The 14,142-nt window shown below is 42.1% G+C and overlaps 1 protein-coding gene across 2 annotated transcripts in view; it reads right to left on the bottom strand.

Annotated features, from left to right (window-relative positions):
* Positions 1 to 14,142, bottom strand: part of AGPAT4 (1-acylglycerol-3-phosphate O-acyltransferase 4) — a 173,454-nt gene that overhangs the window by 130,190 nt on the left and 29,122 nt on the right. Inside the window, exon 1 of one of the 2 annotated variants that reach the window (XM_015137646.3) lies at positions 8,312 to 8,435. The exons of the other annotated variant lie outside the window; for it this stretch is intronic. The gene's annotated coding sequence lies outside the window, so the exon portion shown is untranslated. Of the gene's footprint in view, positions 1 to 8,311; positions 8,436 to 14,142 lie in introns of those variants that run through there. 2 annotated transcript variants of the gene reach the window in all.

Here is a 14,142-nt window from a genome sequence, read left to right as displayed (position 1 = left end):
TGAATTGCCACTTTTGTTGGGACCCTATTAGTCCTCAGAAATGGGTTTGCTTTGATTGGACCAACCGGAATTCTGAGTGTACCTGACAGGGCTGGGAATTCCCCCTCAAGCAGTGGGTCTCAGTTGTGGGCAAGTTTGTTCCTCTAGGGGATTTTTGGCTCTCACAAGTAGGAGTGGGATGACTCCCCCTGGCATGTAACAGTTAGAGGCCAGGAATGCGGCTAAGCATCCCATTCTGCACAGGTCGGCCTCTTCCACAACAAAGGATTACTGGGCCCAAAATCTCAACATGGAGATTGAGAAACACCTCGCCCTCAAGGAATGTCACCCTTGAGGCCCTGGCCAGGAGGCCAGCGATGAGGCAACCCTGATCACCTGACTTCTTGTGCCCATCTATTCTCTAGGCCACAACACACATTCAGTGCTGGGTACTCTGCTCTGTGCTACAAACGGTGCGATTACACCTCCATGCCATCAATGAGCATCAGTGCAGTTATGAAGAGAGGACTGTAATCATTGTCATGGAATGTAATCATCTAGAAAAAGTGACTGTTTTATGAAGGATGAATGGGGTGATGGGAGAACGTCAGGAAAGCAGAGGCTGGAGGCAGATGCTAGAAATGGACTCACAGGCATAGAAATGGTTCCTATGCAGGCTACCCACACAAGAGGCCGAAGAATCTGCTCACCATCCGCCTTGCAACCTGCCCTTCCCCCAACAGAAAAGAGACAAGAAAAGAAATGAGCCCGATGACTTACTCCTGGGAGGCAGGACACAGTCTGAGATGATTGCATTGATTGTCTGCTGATGGCTGCAGTATCCTGGGAAGAAGATGTGCTTGCATGGACAGATAAGTTCTTTAAAATTTCATCCATCTCGGTTAACCTCTACCACAGAAGACTGACAGCTCACGAGGAGCCCATGGAGATGGGCAAGAGACCAGATTTCACTCTAGGATCAATTCACGTCTCCCATTCTCATTTCAGAGTTCATCTAAGATAAGCACTCGCAGGATCTTTGCAGATAATAATCTTCCTTCAAACTCAGTGGTGGATTTGTGGAAAGTCCACTGAAGAACAGAAAGCCTCTGACTCCATCCACCCACCGCCTTGGGAACTCTGAGAGCAGCCACCACAGGTATCCTCGGGAGTAGCTGCTCAGTCAAGTTCAATCCTTGGTTAAACACTGGTTTTAAGAAGAGTTCATCTTTAATTAAATGTATGTACTGCATTGTCACTCAGATGGTTTTAATCACAAGGCCCTCTCCCTTCTCCCACCATCTCTGACTAAACCACGATAAAACCAACACTCCCTGAAAACTATAGTCGTATAAAGTACTGCTGTTAGTTTTTCTCCAAGTTCTAAAATACTACCTTTTCTTGCAGTAATTTTGCTGCTCTTAACAACTAGGATGAAAGGCATGCAAAGGTCTACACAGTAGAGATTTGTTCATTATTTGAAAAATATTAGCTGGGGGCCGGGCACAGTGGCTCACACCTGTAATCCTAGCACTTTGGGAGGTCGAGCTGGGCAGATTGCTTGCGGTCAGGAGTTCGAGACCAGACTGGCCAACATGGAGAAACCCCGTCTCTACTAAAAATACAAAAAAAAAAAAAAAAAAATAGCCAGGTGTGGTGGCACACCCCTATAGTCCTAGCTACTCAGGAAGCTGAGGCAGGCGTGAATCCAGGAGGCAGAGGTTGCAGTGACCTGAGACTGCGCCATTGCACTCCCGCCTGGGCAACAAGAACAAAACTCTGTCTCAAAAAAAAAAAAAAAAGAAAGAAAAGAAAAGAAAAATATTAGCTGGACATGGTAGTACACACCTGTAGTCCCAGCTACATGGGAAACTGAAGCAGGAGGATTGCTTGAGCCCCGGAATTCAAGGCCAGCTTGAGCAACAAAATGAGACTGGCCTCTTAAAAGAAAGACCAGTCTCACTTTTAACATTTTAAACAAAACTAAAAAATAAACTTACTACACATCTGTTACGTGCCAGGGTCTGCACTGGGCATGGGAGATAGACTGTGCAATATGCCGTGGCAAGGTATGAATGTGCAGGGGAAAGCAGAGCCCACATGATCTGAGTTCACATCTCAGCTCTGCTCCTTCTTATGATCTAGCTGAGTTGCTTAATCTCCCTCATCTTTACTTTCTCTCTCTGTAAAATGGAGCATGATGAATGTTTTCACATGCTAGTTTTGTTATGAGGCTAAAATGAGTTAATAAATGTGAAGTCCATGTACTGGCACATAGGAGGCCCTCAGTCAAGGCAGGCTGTTATCATTCTCGCACATCCTGTAGGTCAGCCAGTCACCTCAGTGTCTCTAATGACCTCTGCAGGTTACCTGGCATATCCTAGACTGAGGTATCATCTCCCACAGGAATGTTTTATTCTTCTATAAAAAAACACAATGGGGGTCAGGCGCGGTGGCTCACGCCTGTAATCCCAGCACTTTGGGAGGCGGAGGTGGGCGGGTCACGAGGTCAGGAGATCGAGACCATCCTGGCTAACACAGTGAAACCCCATCTCTACTAAAAATACAAAAAATTAGCCGGGTGTGGTGGCGGCGCCTGCAGTCCCAGCTACTCGGGAGACTGAGGCAGGAGAATGGAGTGAACCCGGGAGGCGGAGCTTGCAGTGAGCTGAGATCTGGCCACTGCACTCCAGCCTGGGCAACAGAGCAAGACTCCGTCTCAAAAAACAAACAAACAAACAAACAAACAAAAACACAATGGGATACATGTGCAGAATGTGCAGGTTTGTTACATAGGTATGCGTGTGCCGTGGTGGTTTGCTGCACCTACTGACCCATCCTCTAAGTTCCCTCCCCTCGCCCTACCCTCCAACAGACCCTGGTGTGTGTTGGTCCCCTCCTTACAGGAATTTTAGTGTCTGGCTTCAAAGTACCATAAAGTTCAAAATGCACCTCTCATCTTGGAGGATCCTACACAGAAATGACCATGAAGCAGTTCTGATGTTTAACCTGAGCAGAGATGCCTGTGCCAACCAGAGTTATTGGGAACAGCATCATGCTGATATCATCTGAGTTTAAAATAACCAAGAAAAAGAAGAACTCACTAAATGTTTTCTCCCAAGGTCAGCCAAGCAGAGGGGTGTGGTTTTCCAGAGGAACTTTGTCATGTTGCCCATAGAATTTCCAGGCTGACGGTGGAACTTAAGTGGGGGGAAACAATTCTAGTAAGAAGAGTTTCATAAGAAAGTGCTGCAACGAGGTCTCAACGCTCTTTGTGTTGGGTCTCTAGAGCCTCTGCTAGTTTCTGGATGCACTGCTGTTACGATATAAGACTGAAAGGTGTAGGGGGTTGAAACCCACTTGTTTTTATCAGAGCAAGACACAGACTTGCAGTGTGTTATGAGAAATCAGCTCCAAAGGACATGAGGATATTCAGTAAACTAATGGGTATGTAATTTGACACAGGTAGTTTTTCTTTTTTAAAATGCTATACTTTGAGTCGATGTGGGGGCAGCTATTGTCACCTGGAAATCTATGAGTAATTCACTACGAAAGGGAATCTTGAGAGATTCTCTCTCTCAGCTTCTTTCAGAAAGAGAATACACAAGCCTTCTCTTCCTCTGTGTCTCCTGTATTAGAAATTCCACTCTTCCCATTTAGTTAACTAACAAATGTTTACCATCCTTACGCTCAACCAGCGTGGAAGATACAAAAAATATACAAAATGGACAAGTCAACAGCTAACCACTTGATCCCTCCCTGCCCAGCACAGTTTATGCTGTGTGTGAACGATTTATAAAACTGTTCAATGAAAGAAGCATCCTGTTTCATTAGCCAATAAATGCTTCTATTAGAATACCCCAGGGCAGGCACAGTGGCTCACGCCTGTAGTCCCAGCTGCTGGAGGAGGGGGGCTGAGGCAGGAGGACTGCTTGAGCTTAGGAGTTAGAGGTTGCAGTGAGCCAGGATGGCGCCACTGCACTCCAGCCTGGGTGACAGAGCGAGACCCTGCCCACCCCCCAAAAATGTCATACCCCCATGGTTTAGGGGGCTGTTTCCACATTGTCTTCCTGATAGATCCTAAGCTTCTTTAAGGAAGAACCAGTTTCCCATTTATTGCTATGTCTATAATATATAGTGCCTGAGACATGATAGTCAACACTATTTGTTGAATAAATGAAGGGATGGATGGGTGGATGGAGGACAGATGGATGTATCATGTATGTGTGAATGGATGAAGGAACAGTGACTGAAAGGTAGGACGTACGATCAAGGGAAGAAGTAGAGCAAATTAGATTGGAGAAACAAGTTAAGACAAATAATGAAACCGACGGGAAATCTTTGTGAAGCGAGAGAGCCAAGGAAAAGAAGACAGGTTAGATGGATTGTTCCATGATAATGTTAACAAAAAATTATACTCCTTTTAAGGTATTTCCTCTTATTCAGTCATTAGAAGAAAATGGATATCAGCCAGTCGTGGGGTTTCCCTTGGAAACCCTTTAGACATTTGAAAATTATAACTATTTAAACTGCTTCTTGTTTTGCTCACAGTTGCATCTGTGGGACCTGACACATATTAAACACATAATAAACATCTGTTGAAAGAAAGAGTTCATGCTTTAAGCTTCCTCTTTTCTACAGCCAGGCAGCAATTGCAGACCGAAGCCCATGCATGAAGCCAGATTTCAGAGTTCCAGCGCTTCCTTTCCAAACTGATTCACACACAAAGAATAATGAATTTGAGTTGTCCAAGCTCTAGGAAATGTTACATGATTATTATGATTGTATTTCAAAATATGAGTGATGAAAGGCGTTTCTCCAAAGATTTAGATGTCAAACACCTTTCAGAAATGTGAATGTGGGCCAGGCGTGGTAGCTCACGCCTGTAATCCCAGCACTCTGGGAGGCCAGGGTGGGTGGATCAACTGAGGTCAGGAGTTTAGACCAGCCTGGCCAATATAGTGAAATTCTATCTCTACTAAAAATACAATAAAAATAAAAAATAAATCAGCTGGGCGTGGTACCACATGCCTGTGATCCCAGCTACTCGGGAGGCTGAGGCAGGAGAATCGCTTGAACCCAGGAGGGGGAGGTTGTGGTGAGCCAAGATCACGCCATTGCACTCCAGCCTGGGCGACAGAGCAAGACTTCATCTTAAAAAACAAAGAAATGTGATTGCAGCTTTGTCCCATAACCATTGGACCTCCTTTCCAGAATAAGGGAGACTGCACAACATGTGTGAGATTTACCAAACCCTCATTTGAGTATCCAATAATTTAAAACAACGGCAACGGCAGTTATTATGAAGATGACATTCTGGGTAAGTTCCTGGTTCCCTCTTCCCCAGTTTCGTATCTGTTTACAGTCTAGTGTAAGTCTGGCCATTTGTTGTTAAGATGAAGCTAAAAAATATTGGATTAGGAAGAATTTTGCCTTCTGTTCAGTCTTTCTTCTAATAGTCTTTTTCTGATTAAGAAAAACTCGTCCCCAAATCTACATCTACTTACGCTTTCAACCAGCACAGAGTATACCTGCTCTACTTCTACACTAAAGACTGACCTCTCCCTTCTTGGAGTTAAGAACCCTGAACCATGATCCATTTCTTACCACCCATCTTTGCTATCTAGGACATCCTCTCCTTCTTCCCTTGAACCATCTGCCTCCTCTCCTATAAAGCTTCGGCAGCAGGATCAGGACTCTCCCACTAGTGTTCTTCTCATACTAACTGCATCTCCTTGACTGGCTGTTGCTTTCCCCTTCCTTCCAGCTGTGTGCTCATCTCTTCGCCACCGCTGTTTGGTGGATTTTAAACTTGAGAGCACAGACAACAACTGCTGCCTTCTTCACCAATTCCACAGCAGAGCCTCGCAGACAGTGAAATCCCAATACAGTGACGACTCACTCACCCTCTGGGTGTCACCTCTGTCGGCCTCTTCCATGGGACCCCTACATTTACTTTCTACTCATAGCTCCACTTAGCTTCCCCAGGCCAAAGCTGCTAACTGTTTGAACCTCTACTCAGCGTCTGAATATCAGAAAGTGTTTTGTTTGTGCATTGGGTTTGGGTTTTTTGTTGTTTCTGTTTTGGCTATGCTTCCGAGGAAGTCTTGCTCTTTTTCCTTCGAATTCTATTCCATTAGGCTTTTTTGCTGTGAAATTGCTGAGTCTGGAAACTCAAGAGAACCGACATGGGAGACTTTGACTTACATGCTGTCAATCTGCTTTGGAAGGTCATGTGGCAAATCTGCCCTTGAGGACCATTTTCAGGCAGGAAAAACAGTAATTTAAGCCTGGCTGCTTTTCAGAATTCTTTGCAAACATCAAACACTCACAATCCAACCGTTTCTCTGTGTACTAACATGTGCTTTTCAAAATGAGTGTCATATTCTTTTTAGTAATACTTTTCTATGTTTTATGCCCTTTAAATAGTTCTCGTCTTTAACTCTATGTAGCTCTAGTTTGTTTTCTGCCATATGCTATTTTGCCCCATTTTCAGGTAACTTTTCTACCTGAATTACTTAGGACCTCTGGATTTACAGCAGATTTTATAAGACATAGATGATAGCATATTTAGATAAGGATCACAGCAAACAGAACCTCATTGAAACCACCCGTTCTTCCTGCTTCCACATGGCAGGGTTGCTCGAGGTTTATAAGTAATGATTTTGGCTTTAGCAGCCGGAAGGTATGATGAGGGCTAAGTGACCTTCACACATGTTTATCCTAAATTATAGATAATTTTAAGAGTCAAGAATGGGATTACTACTTATCTGTTTTATAAAGGCTAATTATTTGGGATGCCCGTCAGAAGAATGGTATCCCTTATCAAACACTTCCTTAGACGTACTGAATAAAAGCATCAGTTTAGCCGGTACCTGTTAAGAGGCCTATTGGGACTACGTCTTTCTAAGAGATGTGTTATTTGATTCTAATTATAATTAACTTTGCTTATTACTAAGTAGATAATAATTTTCTCATTTCATATTTTTTCTCAATATCAATTTTTCTCCCCAGAGAGAACATTCAGAAGATGTAGTCCTTTTAACGTAGAACTCTGCCTGTTCTCCTTGCCTGCCTCCCATGTCCCTAAACACACACACACACACACACACACACACACAAACACACACAAACACACATCTCCCTTCTCTCAAGATACTTTTTTTCCAACTGAGAGTGGTTGACTAATCACAGATGAGTTAATCCTTCCACAGTTTTGAAAAAGTCTAGCAACCCTCACCTTGAAGAGCGTGAATAGCGTGGCTAATCCATCTGAGAACAATGCACGATAATGAAAAACGGAGAATCCTGTCGGGCAGTTAATTTGTTACTCATACTTGTTGAACTTAAGATTTGGAGCTAAAGAAGTGCAGACGAGAGCAAAGACCCATCTTTTAAATATTTAGGCTTTTAGGCAAACCTGGGCAGGCAATATCACATTTATCAGTGCGAATTCTCCAACGCTCTCTAAAACTTTATTTCAATGATCTCACCTCCTGTAAGGAATTAATTCCCCCTTAGCTTTACCACAGGATCAATATCATATCTTGAGAAGTGTTTAGGTTTTCTAAAAAAAGACCAGACACTGAAGACTTACATAAACATCAAAGCATTCCTTTTTTAATTCCTCGATATGATGGAGAAATTCATAGGCCGAAAATTAGGTAAATAGAGAGGTAATTACCAATGCCTGTTTCCTTGACAACTCCCCTCCCCCACCCCTCCTGTGATAGGGAAAAACCAAAATGAAAGTGAGGAGGGGTAGCCACAAGCCAGGCTGGATTTTAGCAAAGCAAAGCAAGAAGCAGAGCAGAAAGCTGCAAATGAGACACGAAATACAAATAAATCAATGTATATCAGGGCTGCATATTGTGTAGTATTTTTGTGGTTGCCATAGAAACGTCAGCGACGGAAGAACATGTTGCATGACACAGAAGAGAGCAATATGTAATAGGAACATTCCCCCCACCACCACCCCGCGCCCGGCTTCGTCTATGGCAGAGAAAATGCTTTAGCCCCGGGAGGGGGCTGGGTGGGTGGGTAAATGAAGCCAGGAACAGCAGCTTGAAATCACAGCCCAGAAAGGGACGCTCACCCGGCCCAGCACAAAGCGAGGCTCCTTTTGTACCAGCAGAGCCTCTCTTTGCCTCCCTCCAGGCGCCCCCTGCACCTTTCCCCCGCTCGCCTTGCACTCCCCCTCCCCCGAAGCCTACCCCTTCCAGAGGTCCTAAGGAAATCCAGCCCAGGAGAGAAAACATGATAGGAAGAGGAATGCAAACATCAGCCACACCCAGCGGGAAAGGTGCCTGCGAACCGCACCAGGAGCACCTACCTCCTTCCTGGCAGCCTTTGGCACATGGACTTAGAAACCAGAAGCTGAGACGGAGCCGGCTGGGTTCAGAAATTGCCACTAGTTTATAAGAGCTGTAAGTCAGCCAACACTGGAAAGAAAAAGCGAGACTCCACCCATGGGGTGGACCCTTCAGGAAGAAAAAAAAAAAAAAAGTGGTCCTCAGCTGACGTCTCTCCCCACCCATGTCACTTCCTTTTAAAGCTACAAGTTAGCAGTTGCCGAGAGGGAAGAGCGAGCTGGTGTAATATGAGTCACTCCCTTCCCCTTCCAATTAGTGTAAGGCAGTGCTTCAGTTGGCCTCACGTTTGAAATCGCTTTTGAAATCTGGCTCGGGAAGCTGCCAGGATTAAAAAAAAAAAAAAAACAAAGCCCCCTAGAAGTGGCCTTGCTTTCTCTCCCCTTTCTCCCAAATCCTGTTGCATCCCTGCGCCCTAACGGCTCCTCCGACCTCAACCCAGACTCTAGCTCCATCTGTGTTGCAACCTGGAAATTGTCCTCAGTTGGCTCATTTTTAATTCAGCAAGCATTGGATCAATATGCCCACCCTCAAAACTCTCCCCTCACCTCTCCTCGCTCCGCCGTGCTGGAAGGAGATTGCGTTGCACTCAGAAGAGTCTAAAACCATCTTGAACAAAATAAGCCTCAGCACTCAAGAGATTGAGATGTTAAGAACTGGGATGAAAGAAGCTTGGAGGTCGATTGATGGATTTTCTGCTTTCAAACCCTGGCACCATGGTTGATTACCACTGCACAGGTGTGCACAGCCATGCACACACACACCGTCGCATGCTCACATGCACGTGGCATTTACGCAGGTGTATTACAGAGGGTCTGGGCAGCTCTTTATGGTAAAATAGTGTCGTCACAGTTTTAAAAAGGGTGGGCTGTTTGAGAGTCCAGAAATGCTAGGTTCTAGAAAATTATTTCAATTTCAAAACACTGAAGGTGTATTCCTTTCAAATGTCCAGTATTACAGCCATTGTCAAAATAATATTTAACTATTTACTTGGCTCCTGGGTTAACCCTGTTCTTTAGATGTTTACAATCTATAAAGGAAAAATACATGTGCTCACAAATAGCTCGAGCACATTGCAGAATTACTAAGAGCTATGCAAGTGTCAAAACCAGTGTGTCATGAAGACAGAAGAGAAAGTGCTTTTTTGATTGCAATGGGGGAAAACACTGATCATTCAGGAAACAGGGTTTGGAGTGGGTCCTAGGGGAGGTGGCATTTTTCTTGTCTGTGATGAGAGAAGGAGAGTGAAGCAGAACCGGGTGGAAGAGAAAGGACATGTGAGGCAAAAAAAAAAAAAAAGGATCAGAACAGAAACCCACTTGTGGCAATAACTTGTTTTAATATCCATGTGAAAATAAATTTGACCACAGAGTAATGCTTATAAAAGATGTTTATAAAAAGTTCCTTGTAGTCATCATCTCTCATAACTTTCCAAACTACGTTTTACCACCCATGTGCTTCTAGGTTTAGTGGAAACTTGAGTTTTTCAAAGGATTTTTTCAAGTACAGTTACACTGTTTTTGACGGTTGACTTCTGAATGGTAATTTATTTCAAAACCTACAAATTGCATAAATTCCTGCTAATATTATAAGCACAGTCAGTGATTTCAGTGGAAACGATAGGAAATTTAAAATCTGGACAATTGTAACTTTTATCCTGATCTGAGTACTTTAATATCCTCATTCCATTATTACAATTATTATTATGCTTATTATCACTAACACTTTGCCTATCTAGACAGTGTTACTCAGCCTCAATTATCTCAGATACAGCTGAGAAACATGGGAGAAAAAATTTACTATTTCTAAAAATTTAGCATAGAAATACAAATTTCATGGATTAAATCCTATGCTTTGTTTTTTTTGTTTGTTTGTTTTTTGTTTTTTTGGAGACAGAGTCTTGCTCTGTTGCCCAGGCTGGAGTGCAATGATGTGATCTCAGCTCACTGCAACCTCCACCTCTTGTGTTCAAGCAATTCTCGTGACACAACCTCCCAAGTAGCTGGGATTACAGGCATGCACCAGCACACCCAGCTAATTTTTTGTATTTTTAGTTGAGACGAGGTTTCACCATGTTGGCCAGGCTGGTCTCTAACTCCTGACCTCAGGAGATCCGCTTCTGCCTCCCAAAGTGCTGTGATTACAGGCGGGAGCCACCACGCCCAGCCCTATGCACACTATTGAGTGCCATTTAGAGTCTATCCTTATATACCCTTATTTAGCTATTTCTATCTATACAAGGAATCGTGAATATTTCCAGGTCACAACCTAACAACTCAGTTCAATGAATGTTTATTGAGCACCTATGCTAGTTGCTGAAGATACAAAAACACAGATAAGACATGGACATTGCCCCAAAGTGCTCAAAGTCTTAGAAGGGAAAGCGAAATGTAAACAATTAAGACCCAGTGGAGGCAACGATTGACATTTGTACAAGGTTCAGAGGTGATTCGAGGATGGGAAAAGGAGAGGGAGGATACATCTACATAGTTTCTTAGGTAACAGTGGACTCTAAAAGGGGTGGGGGTGGACAGTATACTCATCAGTGAGATGGTAAGAAATAAATACTGGCAGTTGGAGAGAGAAGAAATAAATTGAGAAGGAGTTACAAATCATAAACTGGTAACTTAAAAAAGATACGTAAATGGTCAATAAACAAAGAGGCAACCTTACATTAAAAATAGAAGTCACAAAGTAAGGATGTTATTTCTTTGCCTAGTCACTTGTACAACACTCAAAAAGCTAGAACGTGCAGTGGAGAGAATGCAATGCCATGGGTTCTTCTGCTGGTGATGTCAAATTGATAAAATCTCTGGAATTCAATTAAACAAGATTTTTCATGAGCCTTAAAATGTTCATACCCCTTAATCCAATAATTCGACTCAGAATAATTTATACCAAGGACATAAGCAGAGATAAATTCAAAGATTTGGGAACATGTATATTCATCAGAGCCATTTATAATAGTAAAGTCTGGAAACCATCTGAGTGTTTGAAGTAGCAGGTTAGCTATGGAAATGATGTAATATTCATATGATGAAACACCCTACAAAAATTTAAAATTCTATTTTTGAAAGACCTAGGGAAATTCATGGTATCCTAAGTGTAAAGGGAACTAAGCTATATATAAATTATGTTCCCCTTTTCTGGATTCTATAAGTATATATTACAGTGTGTGTAGTGGGTTGAATAAATGTCCCCCACAAATTCATGTTCACCCAGAACCTCACAATATGAATTTATTTGAAAACAGAATCTTTGCAGATGTTAATTAGCTGAGATGAAGTCATTCTGGATTAGGATGGGCTATAGATAATACCTGGTGTCCTTATAAAAAGAGGAGAGGATAGAGAAAGACACACACATAGAATAAGACCATGTGATGGCAGAGGCAGAGACGGGAATGATGTGTCTACAAGCCAAAGATTGCTGGCAAACACCAGAAACCAGGAGAGACACATGGAACAGACTCTCTGAGAGCCTCCAGAAGGACCCAACCCTGCTGATGCCTTAATTTTAGACTCCTGGCCTCCTGAACTGTAAAAGAACAAATTTCTGTTGTTTTAAGTCACACAGTTTGTGGTAATTTGTGACGGCAGCTCTGGGAAACTTAATGCAGTGTGTCAAAAGATCATGAAACTGTTAATAATCATTACTTCTGGAGAGTGAGATTGAGGATGATTTTTATCTGCTTTTTTATATGTGATTGCACTTTGGAGAACTTTCTACGATGGATGAACATGTGTGACTTTTACAGTAATAAGATTAGGACTCAAAACCAAATAACCCAGCATTTCTGAAACTGTTTCTGCAGTTTAGGACAGACATAAAAAATAATCAGTGATGCTTATGACACGTTGAGTCCTGAGGAGTAACATATTCTCAAAGCCTACTGAGAGGCAGAATTCTGCATATCTCAGAAACTTCTTTAAACCTAAGTTTTGGTATTTAAAATGATGGATATCACTTATCTGAAATGTGAATTTACACACTATGTATAACTGTTGTGCTAGATAGTGGAGTCACTAATGGCATTGTTTCAAATTGCCCATTCTGTTAGCACAATGTTATTACTCATTAACAATATTTTTGCTTTATTTCCATTTGCCTTGTTTTGTGAACATTGATACAATATCCACACAAACCTATATACTGAGTTTAAAAATGTTCTCAAGTTATAAAATATACAGATATAGATTTGCAACTATGACTACCTCATTATGTGCTACATTGGAAATTGTGGCTGCTTAGAGGAGACAAAGGAAAATTGTAAATGCTAAAGTTAATTTGATATTTGGGATCTATAATCTTATATTTAATAGTTATATATGTCAATTAAAAATCCAATCAAGTTTTTAAAATGTCATATGTTTTTATGACCAACAAACTCTTAAGGCTCTCTTATTATTATTACAATCACTTCAAGTACAATCAAAGACGTGTAACATTAATATGATTGGGGAAAGTGCAGAGGAACTAAGAAAAATTTCCTCCTTTACCAACAATGGTTATGACCTAAGTTATTCCCATAAGATGGATGCATTTACAGAACCTTCTGTTCTATTGATTAGATCTCAATGAATCTTAACACTGAATTTTATGCTAAAAATTGTTCTTGATATTTACTTAGCTTTTTACTCTTATAGACATCTTCAGGTCAATTCAGCCTGGCTGAGATGACCCCAAAAACTACCCTGTCCTGAATGCAGGCAATGAGCGACTTGAAATCATACCATGCAGAAGCAAATCTACCACAACAGAAGGAACTGAATTCAAATCAATTAATGCATAATTGATTGGCAGCAAATTGAAAAGGATACCAGTTTCACGATCCGATTTTAAAAGACAAGGTAATAAGATGCCAATACTGAAACCTAGCACTTGTATTCTTCATAGCCAAGTGACAAGAGAGCACATTAGTTCAAGCGGTATTTAACTTGGGATGATTCTTCCTGTCATTGCATGGTATGTGATTTTTTAAGAACAATTTTCATAAGCATGCATTACTTTTACAAACAGAAAAGTAAAGCTATATTTGTACCAGCCTGGGCAACATGGCAAAACTCTGTCTTTACAAAAAACACAAAAATTAGCCAACCATGGTGGTACATGCCTATAGTCCCAGCTACTTGGGGGACTGAGGCAGGAGGATCATCTGAGTCCTGGAGGTCGAGGCTGCAGTGAGCTGGGTTCATGCCACTGCACTGCAGCCTAGGTGACAAAGGAAGACCCTGTTTCAAAAAAAAGAAAAAGCTGTATTTGTTTTCTAAAATAAATATTTATTGTTACCCATTGTTGCCATGATGCTTTTCTTTATTTGGTAGCTGTTATAGCTTACAGCATGATGGCACCTTGGAGGGTGGCCTAATTGGAGTGTGATCCTGAGCCAGCAGCATCAGTATCACCTGGAAGTTTGTTGGAAATGCAGAGTCTCGGGCCCCACCCCAGGCCTGGTGAATCACATACTGCATTTTAACAACATCCGCAGAAGATTCACTAAAAGTTTGAGAAGTACTTGTGTCAATCCAAATCCCTCGTTTAACAGAGGATGGATCAGAGCCAGGGAGGCTGGGCTTGCTTGACCAGGGTGACACAAGTAACAGGAAGCAGCGCTGAAGCAGACTCAGTGTTTAATGATTCTCACCTCGGAATTCTTTCTACTGTACTTCCTAGGATTTCAGATCCAAAGGCAAGGCTAAAACAAAAGTCTATCAACATGAAAGATTAAAAAGAGAATTTCTACTTAAACTCATGATCATTCTACGAAGTGTCATTAAAAGTCCATCTGTAGTAC

Source organism: Macaca mulatta, chromosome 4 (genome assembly GCF_049350105.2).
Source record: "Macaca mulatta isolate MMU2019108-1 chromosome 4, T2T-MMU8v2.0, whole genome shotgun sequence".
Classification (NCBI taxonomy): Eukaryota; Metazoa; Chordata; class Mammalia; order Primates; family Cercopithecidae; genus Macaca; species Macaca mulatta.
The sequence above is the reverse complement of the archived record's forward strand: the minus strand, read 5'-3'. Positions and strand labels throughout refer to the sequence as shown.